Source organism: Tamandua tetradactyla, chromosome 24 (genome assembly GCF_023851605.1).
Source record: "Tamandua tetradactyla isolate mTamTet1 chromosome 24, mTamTet1.pri, whole genome shotgun sequence".
NCBI classification, from domain to species: Eukaryota; Metazoa; Chordata; class Mammalia; order Pilosa; family Myrmecophagidae; genus Tamandua; species Tamandua tetradactyla.
In genome coordinates, this window is record NC_135350.1 from 144033 (window position 1) to 167317 (window position 23285).

Below are 23285 nucleotides of genomic sequence, written 5' to 3' on the forward strand. Positions count from 1 at the left end.
TGAATGAAGCTGCATCCAAGCTATAGGTTTTTGTTTTGTTTTGTTTTGTTTTGTTTTTACTACTACTACTTTTATTTTTTTCTCTATATTAACATTCCATATCTTTTTCGGTTGTGTTGCTAGTTCTTTTAAACCGATGCAAATGTACTAAGAAATGATAATCATGCATCTATGTATGATGTTAAGAATTACTGATTGCATATGTAGAATGGTATGATTTCTAAATGTTGGGTTAATTTCTTTTTTTCCATTAATTAATAAAAAAAAAGAAAGAAAACAAAATAGAGTTTCTATGACTGACAGTCTTAAGATGCAGTCAGGAAGTCATTCTGGAGTGACTCTCAGGCAGGTCGCAGCTGAGGCCATGCACGACCAGCACCAAAAAGAATCCACAAGATGAAGAGCTCAGTGAACTATTAACTAGCCTAGGACACCCCAAATGGCCACCAAGCACAGACTTATCTTCTCTTTCTTTAAAAGTCCTTGCCTAGACATGCAAGACAGACGTGTTGTAGGTCACTGCCTGAATCTGTGATCCCCAAATTGCAATCCTGTGACCCCAAATAAGCATCCTTGTTGCTTCACAGCTTAGTTGTTAGTTCATGGTTGACACAGGTTTTGAAGCAAAAAGCCATCTGGAAATCAGCCCATCATGATAAAAGACTCAAGTTACCAGAATGAAATGGCAATTCTAAACTACTACATCCCTAACCAGATACCGCCAAAATTGTCAGGACTGTGATAGACGAGTCCATCAGCAAAGTGGGGGCATTTCTAGCACATCTCGTGTGGTTTTAGCAGCCTTGGCAGAAGAGGGTAGAAGATTATACATGTGCTGTACATATGCATTTGATCAAATGACTCTCTATAACCAATGACTCTACCAAAGCAAGCCACATTCCAGTCTCATTAAACATGTCTAAAGACTGGCCACGTACCGGCTGCTAGTTGAATTCCAACCAAGTGGCCTAGTACAGGTAAAGATCTCTGCTATTCACCCAGATGGCCTGAGTTGGACTCAATGCCCGGCCAGCTGCTGACCCCCTCTGGCCCTGGCCCTCATGTTCTCCAGGCTCACCAAGGGGTCCCTCACCCCCTTCCTCCTTCTCCCACTCCCATGAGCCCCAGGTGGCCCACTCAAAGCAAAAGGAAAGATTCCGATCCAAGTGTCTCTAATGGCAGATTCAGTGTCACTCACCCCTCCCCACCCCCAGCATTGCCCCCAACACCCCCGAGGGCTGTTCCCCTAGCTCAGCCCTGCATTTAAAGTCCTGCTGCCCTTTGTTTAGTATTCTCTGGTGCAACTTTTTCTTAACTACAAATCAGTAGTCCATAAAATAGCAAGAAAACCCCCATATGCTTGAAAATTAGGAGACACATTTCTGCATAATTCGTGGGTCAAAGAAGAAATAAATGGATCATGGACATCTAAAACTATTTAGAGCTAAAAGATCATGAGAACGCTACAAGGATTTGAGGAATTCCCATGCAAACACTTGCACTTGTTCAGCTACCGCATCGACATCATTGGACACACCTGCAGGGAGGTTTCAAGCGCTGTGCCCAGCTGTGATCAGAAGCTGACAGTTTCTCTCAGCTGCAGTCCCCACCCCACCCCCACCCCAGACACGGGACCTGAGGCCGGACAACGGACAATCCAGGGCGATCGTGGATGCTAATCCTCCCAGGCACAGGCCCAAGAGGACCACGGGGAGGAGAGCAGGCTCCTAGTGGGTGCAAAGCACCACACACACTGTCAGGGCGACTGAGCTGAGTCCACGCGGACCAGCAGCCATGCCAGCAGCTATGCCCACACCTGCCCCACTCTCATTCCTGAGCAAACTGCCTGTTTAAGTGATCACCACTTTGCAGTCAGGTGCTACAAAAACGATGTGTTGAGCCTGACAAAGTAATAAACAGAGATACTACCTAAATAAAATCAAAGTCATGTGGTGTCAGCTAAAGTGGTACTGAGGGGGAAATTTAAAGACACAAATACATATATTAAAAAAGAAGAAGGCTGAGCAGGAGACCCGGGTTTGAGTCCCAGACCATGCATCCGAAAGAAGAAAAAAAAAAAGAGAAAGTCTGAAAACCAGTGAGTCAAGTAGCTAATTTATAAAATGAGAAGTAGAACAAAATAAACCTAAAACCTGAAGAAGGAAAGAAAACAATAAAAGAGTAGAAAGTAATGAAATGAATACAAACATGCAACAAAAGGGATCAACAAAGTCAAGTTCTGATTCTCTAAAAAGATTATGAAATTAATAAACATACGAAAAGCCTGATCAAGAGAAAAAAAGACAAGAAACAAACCATATCAGGAATTACAAAGGAGACATGACCAGATGCTAAGGAAACAAAAGGATATTATGGACAACCTGTGCCAGAGTGTTTGGGGAGAGGAGGTCCCCTCCACTGTGCTGAGTCCCACTCTGGCCACCCATCATCCCCACTGAGTCAGAGGCCTGTGCTGACCGCCCCTTGTCCCCTCCATGTTAGGGTCCTGGGCTGACCATCCCTCTGGGCCCTTTGCCCAGCTGGCCTGGCCTGGAGCCATGAAAACTAGACAACAGGGTCTTTTCCAAAGCATCACAAAAGCGCCACAGACATTACTGGGCCCTTCTCCTGTTGCTGTCTGGAGCAGTGTAGCTGGACCCCCCAACACACGGTGGAGCCTGGACATGCCGGCGCCGCCTCTGCTCACCCAGGTGCATAACCCACCACGTGCCCGGTGCCCTCTGCCCACCCAGGCACCCTTGGCCTGCCATGCGCCCGGCGCCCTCTGCTCACCCAGGTGCCCGTAGCCCACCACATGCTTGGCACTGGGGCCAAGCTGGGCACGCAGGTCCATCACGAGGTCATAGAGGCGCTCCACGGGGAGGGAGATGTCGTACTTGTACACGTAGTTGTCACAGCTCAGGGCCTCACTGATCCTCTCCCTGAGGGCCCACAGCGCCTGGGCAGAGAAGGGGCAATTAGCGGTGCTGCAGGTACATGCTGAGGCAGTCTCAGAGCAGCTGCTTCTTAAGAAGATGACTCTGCCCCGGGACAGGAGAGGCCTGAAATAAGCCTTGAGCTCCTGTCCCCAGAATCCCCGGAAAAGACAACAGTAGGAAAGAAGAGGGGGTGACTCCCTAAGAGGAGAGGTGCGAGTGGAGTAGCAGGGGGCCTGGTCCTTAGAGCCCACAACATGATGCAGGGACCCTGTGGCCACCACCTGCCTCTTAAGGGGCCCAGAGGCCACCCCCGAGCCCCTGCTGCCAAGCAAAGACCCTCACCCACCACCAAAGTTCTCCAGAGGCTTCCAGGGAGCAAAGGGGGTCGAGGAGAGTCCATTCAAAGGCAGACCTGGCCTTGCCACCTTGCTTCCTGCCCCGTCTTCTTCCCTGTCCACCCCTATCCCCACCCCCACCCTCCCTGTCTTCCAGCCCCTCAGCATCTGGCCTCTGGGGATCTGCACCTGTTTCTCCAAACCTTGGCTGGGCCACTTCACGCCACTCACCTCGTACCTGGCCCCACCCCAGGAACCTGTCCCATAGCTCAGGGTCACCTGGGTTCCATGAGACTTCAGGGGGCAGAATTCAGCACTGTTATGCACCAAGGTCTCCCCATTACCTACCCCTGCTTTTCCTTGGGCTTCAGCAAAATGCAGAAGTAACCTGAGGAAGGTGAGGCCAACCAAGACCACTGGGTCTGGGTGTGGCAGGCCAGAGAAAGGCCAAGGGACAGGACACAGGGCACGCTCAGAGGCCAGCCTGTCCTGCACACCAAGGGGGACCACATCTGAGGCCCCTGGCTATGGGGCCAGACTTGAGGACAGGGCCAGGAAAGAGGGCTGGGGGCAGGTCTCAAGAGAACATGGCCAGCAGGGAGGGAGCGGTGCTGGGGGCACTGGTGAGCGCAAGGAAGGATGCGTCTGTGACCTCCCTGCAGCAAGAAGAGGCCCCTACCCAGCCCGCCTTGCTGTCCACTATGAGAAGGAGCAGAAGGGGGCAGCTGGGGCAGAGACATCTGGCATCACTTTACCTTCCCCAGCTTTCCTTCTCTCCTTCCTGCCCAGAGAACAGAATGGCCCAGGGAGGGCTGCTGCCTAAGCCCGGGAACCCAGAAGGGAAGACGCAGCCACCCCTGGTGCCAGCAGGCAATGGGCAGAGAAGTGAACCTGTGCACCTAGAAGCCTCGGCCTAGGGGCCTGTGTCACTGTTACACAACCTCCTCCAGGGGACTGGCGGAGCACATTTACCAAAAACAGGAAAAGATGCCTTAAGGCATGGCAAGGAAGCATCACGGCACTATGTCTTCTGGTTCTGCTAAAATAGTACTTGCAGAGCCGTAAGTGTGAGTGACTGGTTCTCTCCCTTGTTCATCCAACAGGTATTCTTTGTACTGGATGCTGGATCCATTAGGGCACAGGGACAAAGCCCCGTCCCTAAGACGCTGGCCTGTCTTCCTTGCAAATGGTAAAACTGTAGCACTAGGAGGGGGCAGGAGGAGAAGCTGCACAGGACGATGAGCAAAAGAGCACCCAGTGCCCACAGGGGAGCCAGGCGAGGCCTGAGCCCATTCGTGGAGGAGGGCCGGCATAGGCCACTGGGATGTTAGGCCCCATACTACTTACATGTAACACTTTCACAAGAGCTAACTGTAGAGACAAGTTGTGATGACAAAGTAGAGAAAGAGTGAATGGGCAGACCACGGAGTGACAGTTACTGCACTCTCCTCTGCACCATGGTCAAGGCCCTCCCTGATCCAGCTCCAGCCTCTCTCCTGTGGCCTGTCTGCCCTCTGCTGGCCACTGACCACACTGCAGCCCAAGGGCCACGGGGGTGGGGGGGGTGGGAGGAGGCAGGGGAGGCGGGGCGGGGGGGGGACCCCCAAGCTCCAGGTCACCCTGGGGCTTCCCCCAGGCTGGAACTAGCCATGGCCAGCACCTGGTGGTGGCTACCCCCATTCCCAGCCTCGCATTCCACAGTCCCCCCTCCAGCCTCCACATCAACCCATGCCCTTTCCTCAGGAAAACTCTCCCAACCCCAGAACTCACCCACCAGCCCCGCTAATGCTCCCATAGCCTCTGGCAGCTATTTCTTGGCACCTGGTTGAATGAGTTATACAACTGCATGTGGACTGTCCTTTCCTGACTCCCCCTGCAGTAAAGCATGTTCTCCGGAAGGCAGGAAATCATTGGTGTCGTTCACTCCTGGTGCTCAGGAAGGAGGCGGGGGGGCAGACAGAGGGTGTTGGGGGAAGGTGGGGTGGAGAGAGGGAGGGGAGAGTGAGTGGGGAGGTGAGGAGGGCCAGACAGGGGGCACCGGGAAGCCCTGATGAAGATGATCTAGACACCAAGAACACATTTTTCATCCCAAACAGGCTGTTGAGTCAAAGCGAGGAGAGGCGGTCACTTTCATGGTGGATTGCGCAGCCCCTGGTGCGCAGCTAAGGTGGAAGTGGCCAGCCCAGCTGCACCCCAAGCACCTTCGCTATGCTCTGGTCTGAAGCCACAGTACCATCGGTCACCAGGCCAGAACCCAGGGCGTGCTCTAGGAAGCTGCCCAGCTTCTCTCCATCGTGCCTGCGTTGGAACCTGAGGTTTCAATTAAGACGTAGAATGGGTTTTCTGGAAAGGAGCAAGAGAAGTGAGTGAGCAGAGGCTTAGGTCAAGGGTCAAGAGGCCGCGGCTGAAACATCCCGGACCCCAAGGCCTGCACCCCAGGGAGCCTCAGGGAGGCTGGACTTTGGGCAGTGAAAAAGGAGTCTTTTTTCTTTCTTTCTTTTTTTTTTATTAATTAAAAAAAATTAACAAAACATTTAGAAATCATTCCATTCTACATGTACAATCAGTATTTCTTAATATCATCACATAGTTGCATGTTCATCATTTCTTAGTACATTTGCATCGATTTAGAAAAAGAAATAAAAAGACAACAGAATAAGAATTAAAACGATAATAGAGAGAAAAAAAAACCTATACCTCATATGCAGCTTCATTCAATGTTTTAACATAATTGCATTACAATTAGGTAGTATTGTGCTGTCCATTTCTGAGTTTTTATATCCAGTCCTGTTGCACAGTCTGTATCCCTTCAGCTCCAATTACCCCTTCTCTTTTTTTTTTTTAATTAATGGAAAAAAAGAAATTAACCCAACATTTAGAAATCATACCATTCTACATATGCAATCAGTAATTCTTAACATCATCACATAGATGCATGATCATCGTTTCTTAGTACATTTGCATCGGTTTAGAAGAACTAGCAACACAACCAAAAAAGATATAGAATGTTAATATAGAGAAAAAAATAAAAGTAATAATAGTAAAAACAAAACAAAACAAAACAAAACAAAACAAAAACCTATAGCTCGGATGCAGCTTCATTCAGTGTTTTACCATGATTACTTTACAATTAGGTATTATTGTGCTGTCCATTTTTAAGTTTTTGTATATAGTCCTGTTGCACAGTCTGTATCCCTTCAGCTCCAATTGCCCATTGTCTTACCCTGTTTCTACCTCCTGCTGGACTCTGTTACCAATGACATATTCCAAATTTATTCTCGAATGTCAGTTCACATCAGTGGGACCATATAGTATTTGTCCTTTAGTTTTTGGCTAGACTCACTCAGCATAATGTTCTCTAGGTCCATCCATGTTTTTACATGGTTCATAAGTTTATCCTGTCTTAAAGCTGCATAATATTCCATCGTATGTATATACCACAGTTTGTTTAGCCACTCTTCTGTTGATGGAGATTTTGGCTGTTTACATCTCTTTGCAATTGTAAATAACTCTGCTATAAACATTGGTGTGCAAACGTCCATTTGTGTCTTTGCCCTTAAGTCCTTTGAGTAGATTCCCAGCAATGGTATTGCTGGGTCATATGGCAATTCTGTATTCAGCTTTTTGAGGAACCGCCAAACTGCCTTCCACAGTGGTTGCACCATTTGACATTCCCACCAACAGTGGATAAGTGTGCCTCTTTCACCACATCCTCTCCAGCACTTGTCATTTTCTGTTTTGTTGAAAATGGCCATTTTGGTGGGTGTGAGATGATATCTCATTGTGGTTTTGATTTGCATTTCTCTAATGGCCAGGGACATTGAGCATCTCTTCATGTGCCTTTTGGCCATTTGTATTTCCTCTTCTGATAGGTGTCTGTTCAAGTCTTTTTCCCATTTTGTAATTGGGTTGGCTGTCTTTTTGTTGTTGACTTGAACAATCTCTTTATAAATTCTGAATACTAGACCTTTATCTGATATGTCATTTCCAAATATTGTCTCCCATTGTGTAGGCTGTCTTTCTACTTTCTTGATGAAGTTCTTTGATGCACAAAAGTGTTTAATTTTGAGGAGCTCCCATTTTTTTCTTTCCTTCTTCAGTTCTCTTGCTTTAGGTTTAAGGTCCATAACACCACCTCCAGTTGTAAGTTTCATAAGATATCTCCCTACATTTTCCTCTAACTGTTTTATGGTATTAGACCTAATGTTTAGATCTTTGATCCATTTTGAGTTAACTTTTGTATAGGGTGTGAGACATGGGTCTTCTTTCATTCTTTTGCATATGGATATCCAGTTCTCTAGGCACCATTTATTGAAGAGACTGTTCTGTCCCAGGTGAGTTGGCTTGACTGCCTTATCAAAGATCAAATGTCCATAGATGAGAGGGTCTATATCTGAGCACTCTATTCGATTCCATTGGTCGATATATCTATCTTTATGCCAATACCATGCTGTTTTGACCACTGTGGCTTCATAATATGCCTTAAAGTCAGGCAGCGCGAGACCTCCAGCTTCGTTTTTTTTCCTCAAGATGTTTTTAGCAATTCGGGGCACCCTGCCCTTCCAGATAAATTTGCTTATTCGTTTTTCTATTTCTGAAAAATAAGTTGTTGGGAGTTTGATTGGTATTGCATTGAATCTGTAAATCAATTTAGGTAGGATTGACATCTTACCTATATCTAGTCTTCCAATCCATGAACACGGTATGCCCTTCCATCTATTTAGGTCTTCTGTGATTTCTTTTAACAGTTTTTTGTAGTTTTCTTTATATAGGTTTTTTTGTCTCTTTGGTTAAATTTATTCCTAGGTATTTTATTCTTTTAGTTGCGATTGTAAATGGGATTCGTTTCTTGATTTCCCCCTCAGCTTGTTCATTACTAGTGTATAGAAATGCTACAGATTTTTGAATGTTGATCTTGTAACCTGCTACTTTGCTGTACTCATTTATTAGCTCTAGTAGTTTTGTTGTGGATTTTTCCGGGTTTTCGACGTATAGTATCATATCGTCTGCAAACAGTGATAGTTTTACTTCTTCCTTTCCAATTTTGATGCCTTGTATTTCTTTTTCTTGTCTAATTGCTCTGGCTAGAACCTCCAACACAATGTTGAATAATAGTGGTGATAGTGGACATCCTTGTCTTGTTCCTGATCTTAGGGGGAAAGTTTTCAATTTTTCCCCATTGAGGATGATATTAGCTGTGGGTTTTTCATATATTCCCTCTATCATTTTAAGGAAGTTCCCTTGTATTCCTATCTTTTGAAGTGTTTTCAAGAGGAAAGGATGTTGAATCTTGTCAAATGCTTTCTCTGCATCAATTGAGATGATCATGTGATTTTTTTGCTTTGATTTGTTGATATGGTGTATTACATTAATTGATTTTCTTATGTTGAAACATCCTTGCATACCTGGGATGAATCCTACTTGGTCATGATGTATAATTCTTTTAATGTGTTGCTGGATACAATTTGCTAGAATTTTATTGAGGATTTATGCATCTATATTCATTAGAGAGATTGGTCTGTAGTTTTCTTTTTTTGTAATATCTTTGCCTGGTTTTGGTATGAGGGTGATGTTGGCTTCATGGAATGAATTAGGTAGTTTTCCCTCCACTTTGATTTTTTTGAAGAGTTTGAGGAGAGTTGGTACTAATTCTTTCTGGAATGTTTGGTAGAATTCACATGTGAAGCCATCTGGTCCTTAACTTTTCTTTTTAGGAAGCTTTTGAATGACTAATTCAATTTCTTTAGTTGTGATTGGTTTGTTGAGGTCATCTATTTCTTCTTGAGTCAAAGTTGGTTGTTCATGTCTTTCCAGGAACCCATCCATTTCATCTAAATTGTTGTATTTATTAGCGTAAAGTTGTTCATAGTATCCTGTTATTGCCTCCTTTATTTCTGTGAGGTCAGTAGTTACGTCTCCTCTTCCATTTCTGATCTTATTTATTTGCATCCTCTATCTTCTTCTTTTTGTCAATCTTGATAAGGGCCCATCAATCTTATTGATTTTCTCATAGAACCAACTTCTGGTCTTATTGATTTTCTCTATTGTTTTCATGTTTTCAATTTCATTTATTTCTGCTCTGATCTTTGTTATTTCTTTCCTTTTGCTTGCTTTGGGCTCAGTTTGCTGTTCTTTCTCCAGTTCTTCCAAGTGGACAGTTAATTCCTGCATTTTTGCTTTTTCTTCTTTTCTGATATAGGCATTCAGGGCAATAAATTTCCCTCTTAGCACTGCCTTTGCTGCATCCCATAAGTTTTGATATGTTGTGTTTTCATTTTCATTCACCTTGAGGTATTTACTAATTTCTCTTGCAATTTCTTCTTTGACCCATTCGTTGTTTAAGAGTGTGTTGTTGAGCCTCCACGTATTTGTGAATTTTCTGTTACTCCGCCTATTATTGATTTCCAACTTCATTCCTTTAATCCGAGAAAGTGTTGTGTATGATTTCAATCTTTTAAAATTTGTTAAGACTTGTTTTGTGACCCAGCATATGGTCTATCTTTGAGAATGATCCATGAGCTCTTGAGAAAAAGGTGTATCCTGCTATTGTGGGATGTAATGTCCTATAAATGTCTGTTAAGTCTAGCTCCTTTATAGTAATATTCAGATTCTCTATTTCTTTATTGATCCTCTGTTTAGATGTTCTGTCCATTGATGAGAGTGGGGAATTGAATTCTCCAACTATTATGGTAGATGTGTCTATTTCACTTTTCAGTGTTTGCAGTGTATTCCTCATGTATTTTGGGGCATTTTGATTCGGTGCATAGATATTTATGATTGTTATGTCTTCTTGTTTAATTGTTCCTTTTATTAGTAGATAGTGTCCTTCTTTGTCTCTTTTAACTGTTTTACATTAGAAGTCTAATTTGTTGGATATTAGTATAGCCACTCCTGCTATTTTCTGGTTGTTATTTGCATGAAATATCTTTTCCCAACCTTTCACTTTCAACCTATGTTTATCTTAGGGTCTAAGATGTGTTTCCTGTAGACAGCATATAGAAGGATCCTGTTTTTTAATCCATTCTGCCTGTCTATGTCTTTTGATTGGGGAATTCAGTCCATTAACATTTAGTGTTATTACTGTTTGGATAATATTTTCCTCTAACATTTTGCCTTTTGTATTATATATATCATATCTGACTTTCCTTCTTTCTACACTCTTCTCCATACCTCTCTCTTCTGTCCTTTCATTTCTGACTCTAGTGCTCCCTTTAGTATTTCTTGCAGAGCTGGTCTCTTGGTCACAAATTCTCCCAGTGACTTTTTGTCTGAGAATGTTTTAATTTCTCCCTCATTTTTGAAGGACAATTTTGCTGGATATAGGAGTCTTGGTTGGCAGTTTTTCTCTTTTAGTAATTTAAATATATCATCCCACTGTCTTCTAGCCTCCATGGTTTCTGCTGAGAAATCTACACATAGTCTTATTGGGTTTCCCTTGTATGTGATGGATTGTTTTTCTCTTGCTGCTTTCAAGATCCTCTCTTTCTCTTTGACCTCTGACATTCTAACTAGTAAGTGTCTTGGAGAACGCCTATTTGGGTCTAATCTCTTTGGGGTGCGCTGCACTTCTTGGATCTGTAATTTTAGGTCTTTCATAAGAGTTGGGAAATTTTCAGTGATAATTTCTTACATTAGTTTTCTCCTCCTTTTCCCTTCTCTTCTCCTTCTGGGACACCCACAACACGTATATTTGTGCGGTTCATATTGTCCTTGAGTTCCCTGATACCCTGTTCAAATTTTTCTATTATTTTCCCAATAGTTTCTGTTTGTTTTTGGAATTCAGATGTTCCATCCTCCAAATCACTAATTCTATCTTCTGTCTCTTTGAATCTATCATTGTAGGTATCCATTGTTTTTTCCACCTTTTTTACTTTGTCCTTCACTTCCATAAGTTCAGTGGTTTGTTTTTTCAGTTTTTCTATTTCTTCTTTATGTTCATCCCATGTCTTCTTCATGTCCTCCCTCAATTTATCAATTTCATTTTTGAAGAGATTTTCCATTTCTGTTCGTATATTCAGCATTAGTTGTCTCAGCTCCTGTATCTCATTTGAACTATTGGTTTGTTCCTTTGACTGGGCCATATTTTCAATTTTTTTAGTGTGATCCGTTATCTTCTGCTGGCATCTGCGCATTTAGACAGATTTTCCTGGGTGTTGGATCCAAAAGTTTGGAAGATTTTTCTGTGAAATCTCTGGGTTCTGTTTTTCTTATCCTGCCCAGTAGGCGGCGCTTTTGGCACACGTTTGTCTGCGGGTCCCACCAGTAAAAGGTGCTATGGGTCCTTTAACTTTGGAAAACTCTCGCCATCCGGGAAGTTCGCTAGCCGAAGCGGCTTGGAAGAGTGCCAGCCGGCCCGGGGTCCGAATGCGGGGAGGGTCGTTGGCCGCCGCAGCCCGGGAAAGCGCCCGTCCGAATTTCCTAGTCAGCCCGGGGCGCCAAGCATGGCGGGAGGGCGCCAGCAGCAACGGCCCGCCCGGGAGAGTGCACCGTTCCCGGGGAGTCACGGGTTTGGAAGGGGCCCCCCCCATCACCGTTCTCTGCGGCCTGGGGATTTCCGATCCAATTCTCTCAGTTGGTCCGGGGGGCCGCACGTGGTGTGGGCACCAGCTGCTGCGGTTTGAAGGGACCGCCTGTCCAATTCTCCCAGCCGGCCCAGGAAGGGGGAAGGGAGTGATTCCGGCCGCTTGCCGCCCTGCCCGGTGAAGCCCGCACCCCTCGGCGATCTCAACAGAGCAGGTTCTCTCAGCCAGCCAGCCATTCCAGGATGGGGTACACTGTCTTTTTTATCTCTGTCGTGGCTTTGTGGGCTGTTCTGTATCGTTTCTACTCCCCTAGTAGCTGTTCTGGAGGAGAAGCTAAGATCCGCGCGTCTTACTAAGCCGCCATCTTCTCCGGAAGTCTTGGTTCAAGAAGGCCAACGACGTTCAACGTTTCTCTCTCATCTGGAAGGGCACATGGCGAACATGGCGGCATCTGCTGGCTTTCACGTCGCTCTATCAAAAAGATGTAATGGCCATGTGAACTTTAGACCCCTGGAAGATTGGAAGAGCCTCATCTCATTCACCAATAAACTCCCAGTGCCGAAAAAGGAGTCTTTCACCCTAACAGAAGCCATGGAAGACAGACAAGTGCACTGCAGGGGCTTTGTGAGGCCCACCCCAGTCGGATAGGGTGCTCCCCGGCTCAGGAGGAACCCTGGCTGGCTAAAGGGATATGCGGGCTCAGGCACAGAGCATGCCACGCAAAGTCCCCTTCTCAGCATGAGGCTTGTGCTGACGGGTACCCGTTGCAGTTTCAAGGCCACTGTGGATCTGTTTGCACTCACTGAAATCAATAAATGAAAACTTACTGAGTGGCACCAATCCCTTCAACAAAAATATCATGAGTTCCTCTTACCACAACGGCAATGTAAGCGTTTTCCAGATTCCAGCATTTTTCCATGCCGGGAAGGAAAGTCTACCACTAACCTTCTCCCAGGTTGCATAGCCCACTAAGAGATTTTCTCTATACTATTGGTTGTTTCTCCCAGTATGAGAGTAAAACATGCATACAAAAAGAGATTTGGAAAACTAAGAAAAACAAAAATGAAAAGAAAATCTCCCACCTTGCCAAAAATGACCACTTAATATTTTGACTTAGTTTCTGTGTTTCCTCTATTTGGACGGGGAACTCAGCCCAGCTGCACACCAGCCACACCGCTGAGGCATGGCCCCACTTGAAGCATGGTCCAGTCACCACTGTGCTCCCTTGGGCCCACTAGCTGCCTGGGGTCTGTCTTGGTACAGGCCACTACCCACCGGGTACCCCACCACCCTCTGGGTCCCCACCACTCACCCGGAGACCCCACCACCCACCCATAGACCCTAACACCTACAAGGGGCCCCAGGACCCACTCAGAGATCCCAGCACCCACTTGGGGACCCCACTGCCCACCAGGATCCCCATAATCCACTCAGAGACCCAGCACCCACCTAGGGCCCGACTGCCAGCCCAGGGGCCGCACCTCCTGCCTGGGAGGTGGACTGTCCACCTGTGACCATACCACGGACATTCCTTCTGCCCTTTGGGAGCACCAGGGCTTATTTCTTTACCACTGGACATTTAAGTTTTATTATACCAAAAATAGCCCCTCACTAAAAATTTAAAACATAAAATTTTTCCATATTTAGGGTTATTTCTTCAGGGTAGATTCTCAGAAGTCATATTACCAAGACCTGCTATTGAGTGTTTTCAAGACTCTCAGTTCAAAATGCCAACTTGCTCTCCAAAATGCTGTATCACCAGATTTGATATAAATGTTGTAACATAGGTGCGTAGCTAGCAGATCCTGGATGGAACTGGTTTCTTTACTGAGAAGAATATAATTCTGCATGAGGGTTTAATGAATCCAAACCTGTGTCATGCCTGTGTGCATACTCAATTAAACACGGGAAATAAAATTTGTTTTGGTGAAAAAAAAAAAAGCAACAAAAATGCTCTGTTGGTTTATGCCCCCCAGACTGTGCCCAATGCTTAACTTGCTAGTTCAGCAGGCATAGCCTCACCTAGCAGCTCATGCCTTCGTGGGGCCACTGGATAGAAGCGTGAAGCTGCCTTGGAGCCTTTCCACAGGCTTTGGTTGTTTCCAAGTCTCCAAAGAATTGGCACAACCAGTAACATTAACTAAATTCACTCGGGGGCAAGATTTTTAAATGAATGTGTAAAAGAGCCCACTGCTGAACCAGGGAGGGACCCCAGGATGACGGCTCAATCGGCATCTCCATTGTCTCCCACTTCCCAGACAGGAGGCAGCCCTGTCTCTCACCCACCCAACACATCAGAGGGCAAGGAAGGGAGAGGTAGGCTCCCTGCCATGCAGCGGCACCACACCAGTACCTTGGACCGGGCAGGCAAGGTGGAGGTGGCAGCTGACCAGTTGCACTCACTCAGCGTCCATGAACTCGAATGCTAACAGCGTCTCGCCCAGCATCCTCCTGCAGGTTCCGAAGGTCTGCAGAATTTCAGCAAAGCCTGCACAGCCTGCGGCAGGTCCCATGGGGTCCACAAGCCACGACAATGAGAGGGTAGGGGCAGCATCAGGTCAGACCCCGGCCTCGCCCACTGCATCTGCCCACACCCCCTGTGCCCAGCTCCGAGGGACAGAGTAAAGGAGCCGCGGAGCCGTTCAGGGCAGGGGCCACTCTTGGCTAATGACTCAGTTACCACATCACCATAGGGCCACAGACAGTGCTTGGCAAGGTGGGAGTGAGACCAAGAAATCTTGGGATGTGCAAAGCCACCTTCTGAAAAGTCTACAGAGGAAGCATCAGAAGCTACACTGGCATTTGAGATGATTTCTTGTATTTCTTTTAATACAGCAGTGCTGGGGTTTTAACGGCCACTTATGAAAACACTTGGCGTTTTCTGGACACCAAGGTGTCAGCACAGCCCCTGGAGTTCAGGATCCGATCTGGGGGGAGGGCACACCGAGCATAGCTGAGGAAACAGGTAGATGGCCTGTGAGGGAAGGGAGTCCATGACCGGGGAGGGGCTGGCCTTATCTCAGGGGCTTTTCGGAACCGACTGGAAGGCAGAGAGAAGCACCCATGGGCATTGGGGAAGGATGCTCCAGAGGGAAGCTGGGGCGAAGGCAGAGGTTGGCAGGCCCCCAGATTTGTTGCAGGAGACAGATCCCACCTGGCCTGGGCCTTACAGAGCCGCTTGGCTGCTGGAGGGAGGAAGCCGGTGGCTGAATGGGGCCCCGGGGGCTGCAGCCTGGGACCGGGTGCCTGCTGGGATGGTAAGTGTGGCATGCAGACAGGAGAGGGGCCTGGCCACATGGAGGGAAGCCAGCCACACAAGGCCCCAAGTAACTGAAGGAGGACCTGCGGTGTACTGAGGTGGAGGGACTGCGGGAGCAGGTGGAGGGACTCCAGTAGCTTGCATGTTACTGCAGGTTTGGGGTGAGAATCCTTCCACCAGCTCCATGGGAGGCCAAGCGAGTGTGGACTCAGGGGTGAGTTCAGGCAGAAAACATAGAATACAGATGGACTGTGAGCCACCAGCTTGGATAATGCCAGTGGGTGGTGAATCTGGAAAGGAAAGGTCAGGCCTGAGCTGGGCGAGAGGTGAAGCTGCAAAGGAGGCTGCAGGGAGCCAAGAGGGAGGAAGAGCAGCAGAGAGACCCAGGTGGTGCCAGCGGCTGGACAGCAAGAGCAGCAGTGAGAACTGACCCCGTGAGCAGCAGGGAGGTGACAAGAGCAGTTGGCTGGAGAAATAGAGGCCAAAGTTCTAGAGAGAGGGGAGAAGAGTGCCAGCCAGGCATGATGGGCTGGGCTATTGGCCCAAGATCCCACTGAAAACAACAGAAATGTTGGGCAAGAAAATATCAAGAGAGTGGGGAAGGCCAAGCCCGATTTGGGGAAGTTCAGCCACCCAGAGGCAGGACTGGTCCCAGGCCCAGAGCCTGGATGGACATGCCCAGCCCAAACACACAGGCTCAGGGCCCACAGGACACAAGCTCGGGGCAGGGGGAGGAGGGAGTTGTAAACCTGCCCCACCCTCAAGACCGCACAGGGAGCTGCCTCCCTTCCGACCAGAGCATGAGAAAAGAAGGGGAGTTCGTCTCCTGGTCAGCCATGGCCAGGGCTGGCCTGCAGGCTGGTGTGCAGCCTGGCCCTCACTCCCTGGCTGCAGAGAGAACAGCAAGCCCAGGAACTTGGTAGCTTCCAGACTAGTTGGACACAGGTCCGCTCAGCAAGAGCTAGTGCACAGCCTTCCTGGAGGAAGGCACTTGCTCCTCAGCCTCTGCGGTCCCCACAAACAACCCTGTGATTAAATGAGACCATGTCGATTGAAAAGAATGAAATGGTCAGATGATAAAGCAATTATGCTTACTATGTTCAAAGATACAAATGATAAGCTTGAAAATATCTACGAGGAATAGAAAACTACAAAAAGGGCTATTGCAAATTTGAAAAAAAAAAAAACTTCTCAAATGAAACTAATATTCAAGATTAAAAATTCAATGGACAAGGAAAAAATACCTCCATGGATGGGTTTGGCAGCATATTAAACACAGCAGAAGGGATCATTCGTGAATTAGAAGACATATCAGAAGAAACTGTTCAGTATGCAAAACAAAGAGTGAAAAATAAGAAAATATGGAAGGGAGGTTAAGAGACATGGAGGGCAAACTGAAAAGTTCTATCACATGCTTAATCATAGTCCCAAAATGAGAAGAAAACATGGGCAATATCTGAAGAGGTAAAGCCTAAGAAGTTTCTGGAACTGATAAAAGATACCATTCTTTAATTGACTGCCAAATTACATTACAGAAAATGATCAAGGATATATTTCAAAGGAACATAATCCCAAATAGAAGGTTTGATGCAAGAAGGAATGCAGATCCAGGGGTATAAATCTCCCTGGCAACATGGGACCTGGCTCCCAGGGATGAGCCAGGACCTGGCATCAAGGGATTGAGAAAGCCTTCTTGACCAAAAGGGGGAAGAGAGAAATCAAACAAAATGAAGTCTCAGCGGCTGAGAGATTTCAAACACAGTTGAGAGGTTATCCTGGAGGTTATTTTTATGCATTGTATAGTTATCCCTTTTTAGTTTATGGTGGATTAGAGTGGCTGGAGGGAAGTACCTGAAACTGTTGCAGTAGCCTTGATTCTTGAAGACAACTGTATAATGATATAACTTTTACAACGTGACTGTGTGATTGTGAAAACCCCGTGTCTGATGCTCCTCATATTCAGGGTATGGACAGATGAGTAAAAAGTATGGATAATAAATAAATAAATAAATAATAGGGGGGACAAAGGGTAAAATAAGTTGCTTAGTTGGAAACACTAGTGGTGAAAAGGAGGGGTAAGGTGTATGGTGCGTATGAGTTTTTTCTTTTTATCTCCTTTTCTGGAGTAATACAAATGTTCTAAAAATGATCATGGTGATGAATACACAACTATGCAATGATATTGTGAACAAATGATGGTACACCATGTATAGAATGTATGTGTGTGAAGATTACTCAACTAAAAAAAATAATAATAAAAGAATTTAAATATAATTCAAAACAAATAAGTAATGGGGGATAACGGGTAAAATAAATTGGGTTGATTGAAATACTAGTGGTCAGTGAGAAGGAGGGGCAGGGTTATGGGATGTATAAGTTTTTTTTTCTTTTTCTCTCTTTCTTGGAGTGATGCAAATACTCTAAAAATGATCGTGGTGAAGAATACACAGCTATGTGATGATACTGTGAGCCACTGATTGTATAGTATGCTTGGACTGTAAGTGTGTGGCTATTACTCAATATCAACTGAATAGTTCTAGTAGAGAAAATGCTATGATAATCCAAGTGAAGGCAAGAAAGGAGATGAAAACAGATCATTGGAGGAAAAGAATTAAAGACACTGGATATCAACTTCTTTTTTTAAAGTCTGCTGCAAAGAGAGGTAGGGAAATTAAACAGGAGCTGGGGAGGGAAGAGGAAGCAGAACGGGTGGGCGCCAGCTGCAGGGTGCGGAGAGGGGCACTGCCGGTTAGGGAGAGCCTGGTCCTCCTTGCAGAGGCAGCTCTGTCCGGAACAGGCTGCATCCTTCAGGCCACATGATGTCATTTCTCTCATAATCTTACACTTTAAGCTACTTGGGTAACGAACAGAGTGGAGTGAAGAAAAGCGACCAAAATCTCAGTTTTGTTACAGAATAGGGGAAGTCTGACAGGACGACACCTACGTTGGGAGCACCAGAAGGCCAGCACCAGGAAAGAGGTACCAGTCGGGAGGGGAGCGGGCTGTGCCAGGAGGCCCCCCTTTGACCCCCACTCCCCAGGCAGCCTACCCAGGCTTGGGCAGACACAGGATGGACACGGCGGTGATGACCCCCAGAGTGCCCTCCGACCCAATGAAGAGCTGCTTCAGGTGGTAGCCCATGTTGTCCTTCCTCAGGGAGCTCAGCAGGTCCAGGATGGTGCCATCCGACAGCACCTAGGGGCAGAGGCGACTAGGTGGGGCTTGCTGGGGTGCGTTGGGCCCCCCCAGGCCCAGCCCAGCTCCCAGGCACCCTGGGGTACCAAGCCAGTCACAAAGCCTGAACACATCCAAATCTCTGTGGCTGCCTGAGCTCCTGGGAGACTCAGGGGGGAACCTGGGCCTCCCCACCCACCCACCCCCTCCAGGACAGAACCTGGAATCCCCACCCGACTGAGAGGCAGGAACAGAGACACTGCGACCAAGTAAGCCCGGCCCAGGCACCTCACATAGCATCCCCAGTTCTTGCTCTGTCAGCTGTCCCAGGCTTGTGTGCAGTTAGTCCAAAGCTTACTGATGGAGCCCACAACACAAGAAACAGTAAAAACAAAAACAAACAGCAGCTGGCCAAACAGAGCTTGGGACGCGGTGACTGAGCAAATGGAAATCAAGACCGCGGCTTTATGTTTCTTGAAGATGAGTGGATAATGATACAATCATAGCTTTCACAATGTGACTGTAATTGTGAAAACTTGTGTCTGACGCTCCTTTTATCTATAGGATGGACAGATGAGTAAAAAATATGGCTTAAAAATAAATAAATAATAGGGGGAACAAATGTTAAAAAAAAGAAAGAAAGAAGAAGACCATGGCTTTACACGAGGCCCCTCATGAGATAAACAAAGCAGCAAACAACTCCCTTTAAAAACAATGAGATCACAGATGTGGGGTGCTTGGGGGCTGGGGAGGTAGGATTTGACAGAGACCAGCAACCCAAAGAGAAGCTGAGCCGGAAAAGAGCTCAGGGAGGAAAAAAATTAAAACAATTTTGGGAAGAAGGCAAAACATCCTGAGTGGGGCTAGCGCTGGTGGATAACAGTTAATGGTACCCCAGACCCCTTTATGGGGACCCGTCCACCTTGGATGCCTTCTGGGCTCTGGGCCCTGCAAACCTGAGCCAGGTAAGGTGAGGGCTGGGCGCCAGGGACCTGGCCTGGTGGGGGCTCCTGCCCAGAACCCTGTGTGGGGCCAGGGTGTGAGGGGCTGGGAACACACGGCCCCTGCCCCACGCCCTCCTAGCCACCTGGGGCTGAGAGCTGCCCTTGGGATGGAGTGAGGGGCCATGCAGAGTTGCCCCCACCCTGGGTCCTGCAGTGTGAGTGGATATTAGTACTCCCTGTCAGTCATGAGTCAGGCTATGACTGGGATGACCCCAGAGAGCAGGGTACGGCCATCTGAGGCTCACCAGAGACCTGTCCCAGGGTGCTGGCCTGGGACAGAGGGAGCCTAACTACAGAGACCCTGGCCGCTGTCCCTTGAGACCACCAGGAAAGGTCCAGTGAAAAGTTGGGATGCCTGAGATGGGGAGGGTGTAAGGGGAGGGGCTTGACATATGGGGGAGGGGTCGGAGAAGTGAGGGGGCAGGAGGAGGGGGCTAAGACATGGGAGAGGGGCCTGAGACATGGTGAGGCATCTGAGATGTGAGAGGGTGGGAGGAGGGCCTGAGACATGGAGAAGAGGCCCAAGAAGTGAGACGGCAGGGGGAGGGCCGGGAGGCCCAGCCCCTCACCACTTCCAGCCCCAGGACAATGCCGCACAGTGATCGGTATCTGAGCAGTCGCAGGCCGCCCACGTTGGTGGCCACGTTGCCCCCAATGTGGCAGCTGCCCTTGGCACCCAGGTCCAGGGGCACGGCAAAGCCCCGCGGCTCCAGGTACTGGCTCAGCTCCTCGAGGAAGCAGCCGGCCTGGCAAACCAGGATTCCTGCCAAGAGCAGCCAGGGTTATGGCCCCAGCCCTATCTCAGGCTCTGGCAGGGTTAAGGGAGTCCTCCCACCCCTCCCGGGACAAAAGCATCTGCACTTAAATGCACCCTTAATGACGACAGGAATAAAGAAGAAAGGAATGCTAAGAACAAATGTAGGTGTCGTATAGAGAGACATGGGTTTGGCTGGACACACTTGTAGAAGGGGGAGGAAGGCAGAAGCTGCTGCGGAGCAGGGACCTCAGCTGGGGCAGCCCTGTGACCAGGACATGAACAACAGCCGAGGGGTTTTGGCTGCCAGGACCCCTTGCCCAGGATGGCCCCCCAGCAAAGAATGAGCCCCCCAAGTGCCAGAGTGGAGGCTGGAGACCTGCCAGGAGGAAACCGTCCACTGGTGGGTCAGTTAACCTCAGTCAACCCGGGTGCCGTCGTCTGCAGCACATCGCAGACCTCAGGAGGGGATGGGCTGCCTGAAAGGTGGGCATGGAAGGGGCGGGGCACAGTCCACGCAGGGCCAGCAGGAGGACCACTCAAGGCCCTGCCCGCCCGTGGCTGGTGCAGTCCGGGGCATTGAGCTGGGTGCAGAAGCCGGGGCTCCTCCCGGCCCAGCACCCCCAACGCCCCCCAGCACCAGCCCCGGGCCAGGCATGCAGCTTACCAGACACGCTGTGGAAGTTGATGACCTGGTTCATTAGGGCGGTGGAGATGACAACCTCGTCGAAGACGGGGACGCTGCCCCCCACCATGCCCGTGTTCCCGCCCTGCGGGGTCACTGCCACGTTCCAGTCATGGCAGTGCCTGAGATAAGAGGGGGCTCAGGTCCTCGCCGACACCCCCCTGCCCCCCGCCCCACTGCTGGATGCACGGGACAGACAATCCCCAGTCCCGCCAAGCACTCCAGCCCCCCCCCAGCACCACACAGTCCCTGGCCTCCCGCGCAATGATATTCTTAGGGGGAAGTCTGCATCCATCCTAAATCCTTCAAAATGCTGGGAAGCCAGGGTCCCTCCCTGGGCCTGCAGGCACTGGAAGCCAGCCACAGCCCCCCTGGCCAGCCCTCTCCTCCAAGCTGCATTCTCGCCTTCTGCCCCCCAGCCCGATTTGGCTGGATGCTGCCAGAGGACAGTGGCCACCCTAGCCCCGGCAGTGTGTCCACATGCCAAATAACCCCCCACCCCACCTCCACCACTCCAGGGTCAGCAGACCTCCAGGAAGGAAGTCTAAGGATGGGACGGTGCCTAGCAAGGCTGCTCTAAGGCAGCGCTTACAGTGCCCTAAGACCGCCCACAGCCCCCACATCCCACACTGGGAGCTGGTCAACAGAGAGCAGCCATGGGCAGGCATCCCACGAGCTCCACAAACAAGCAAGGGGCACTTAGCACCGAAAGCAGGGCTGGGCCAGTGGGGAAAAGGCCTTCAAGATGGGTTGCTCAGTGTGATCTTACTGAAAAACTCAGACACAGGAAGAAAATATATCGGGGTCAGATAAACCCAAATGGGGCTATCTTTGGTGGTGACAGTATTGGTCACTGTTATATTTTTTTCTTCATGGTTTTCTGTGTTTACCAATTTTTGGTAATAAACATGATCAGGAAAAAAATGATTTTTTAAAGAAAAATCCATTTTCTTCCCTAAAAAAAGTATACTGAGTCACTTCCAAACCAGATGAGCCGGACCTCCCCACAGCCACATCCCTATGCATAAGGTGCTCCTGCCCCAGTCTGGGAGGCCCCAGGCAGCAGAAGGCCCCAGAACTTTCCGCCTCAGCCCTCAGTGGTGGGAAGGCCCAGGAGGGCAGAAGCCCAAGGACTGGGCACCCCCCTTGCCTGAGTATGTGGGACACCTCCTCCGTGGTCCTGGGCTTCAGCAGCACCTGGCTACAGCTTGTCACAGGAGAGAGTCGGGGTCACCCAGCCAGCCACACTGCAGGGAGAGGACCCCACAGGTGGAACGGCTCTCCCGCCAGCCCATGCCTGAACTCCTGGCACTCTCTAGAAAGTTGGGGTGGTTCTTTAAAAGCACTTGACTCAATTAGGGGGTGAAAGTCTCCGTGGCAGTGTGGGAGATGACTCCCAGGGATGAATCTGGCCCTGGTACCGTAGGATCAACAATTCCATCCTGACCAAAGAGGGAAAAGAAGTGTAACATATAAGGTATCAGTGGCTGAGAGAGTTCAAATAAGAGTCGAGAGGCTGCTCTGTAGGTCACAAGCTGCAGTTAGACCTTGCTGCCTATCATAACTTGCCAAACCCCAACCAGGACCATTCCAGCCAATCTTAAAAAACACCTAGGGCAATATATAAGATTCTACAAAGTACCATGCACTAGGGTAACTTCCCAGAAACCTACAATCTCCAGATGGGTCCCTGGACCAGAGAAATCCTGAAAATGCAGAGGAACCAGCCTCTCCAGAACATCAGATAATTTCATATCCCTATCCCATATTATTGACAGCCCCTTCCAACATGAAAAATTAGAATGGGCATAACCCAAATACCTCTAAACAGTGGGAGAAAGACCAAAGGTGATGGTGGAGTTATACAGAGAACATGGGGTTTAATGAATCAGTATGACTGCTGAATCATTAAATTGATATTTCTTTTAGTCACCAGTATCTCAGAGCAGCTGGAAGTAAAAACTTAAAATTGTGGAATCTAACCCATACCAAACTCTGAATCTGTTCTACAACTAATTGTTGTGATGTGCTTTGAAATGTATTGCTTTTTTGTATATATGTTATTTTTCACACATAAAGGCAATTGTGATGATAAATACACAGCTATATGAAATTGTGAACCACTGATTGCATACTTTGGATGGTTACATGGTGTGCTGGTTTGAAAGGATTATGCACCTTAGAAAAGTCTTGGTTTAATCTTGATCCAATCTTGTAGGAGCAACTGTGTCTTTAATCCCTATTCAGCACTGTAGGTTGAAAACTCAATTAGATTATCTCTATGGAGATGTGACTCACCCAATTGTGGGTCTTAACCTTTCATCAGATGGAGATGTGACTCCACCCATTCCAGGTGGATCTCGATTAGTTTACTGGAATCCTTTAAAAGAGGAAGTATTTGGAGAGAGGCAGAGAGCAACAGAGCATAGTTACAAGAACCAAGAGAGACCATGCAGCCCTAACCCTAACCCTAACCTTTGTAAATAAAGGAATACATCCTTGGGGGAGCTTCATGAAACAAGAAGCTGGAGAGAAGGCTAGCAGATGTCACCATATTCACCGTGTTGTCCAGTTGAGAGAGAAACCCTGAAATTGATCAGCATTTCTTCAGTG

General features: G+C 48.0%; 1 pseudogene; it reads right to left on the reverse strand.

Moving 5' to 3' along the window:
- LOC143668410 (D-2-hydroxyglutarate dehydrogenase, mitochondrial-like) overlaps positions 1 to 21872 on the reverse strand; it is a 34576-nt pseudogene extending 12704 nt beyond the window's left edge.
- Positions 21873 to 23285: the final 1413 nt, after the last annotated feature.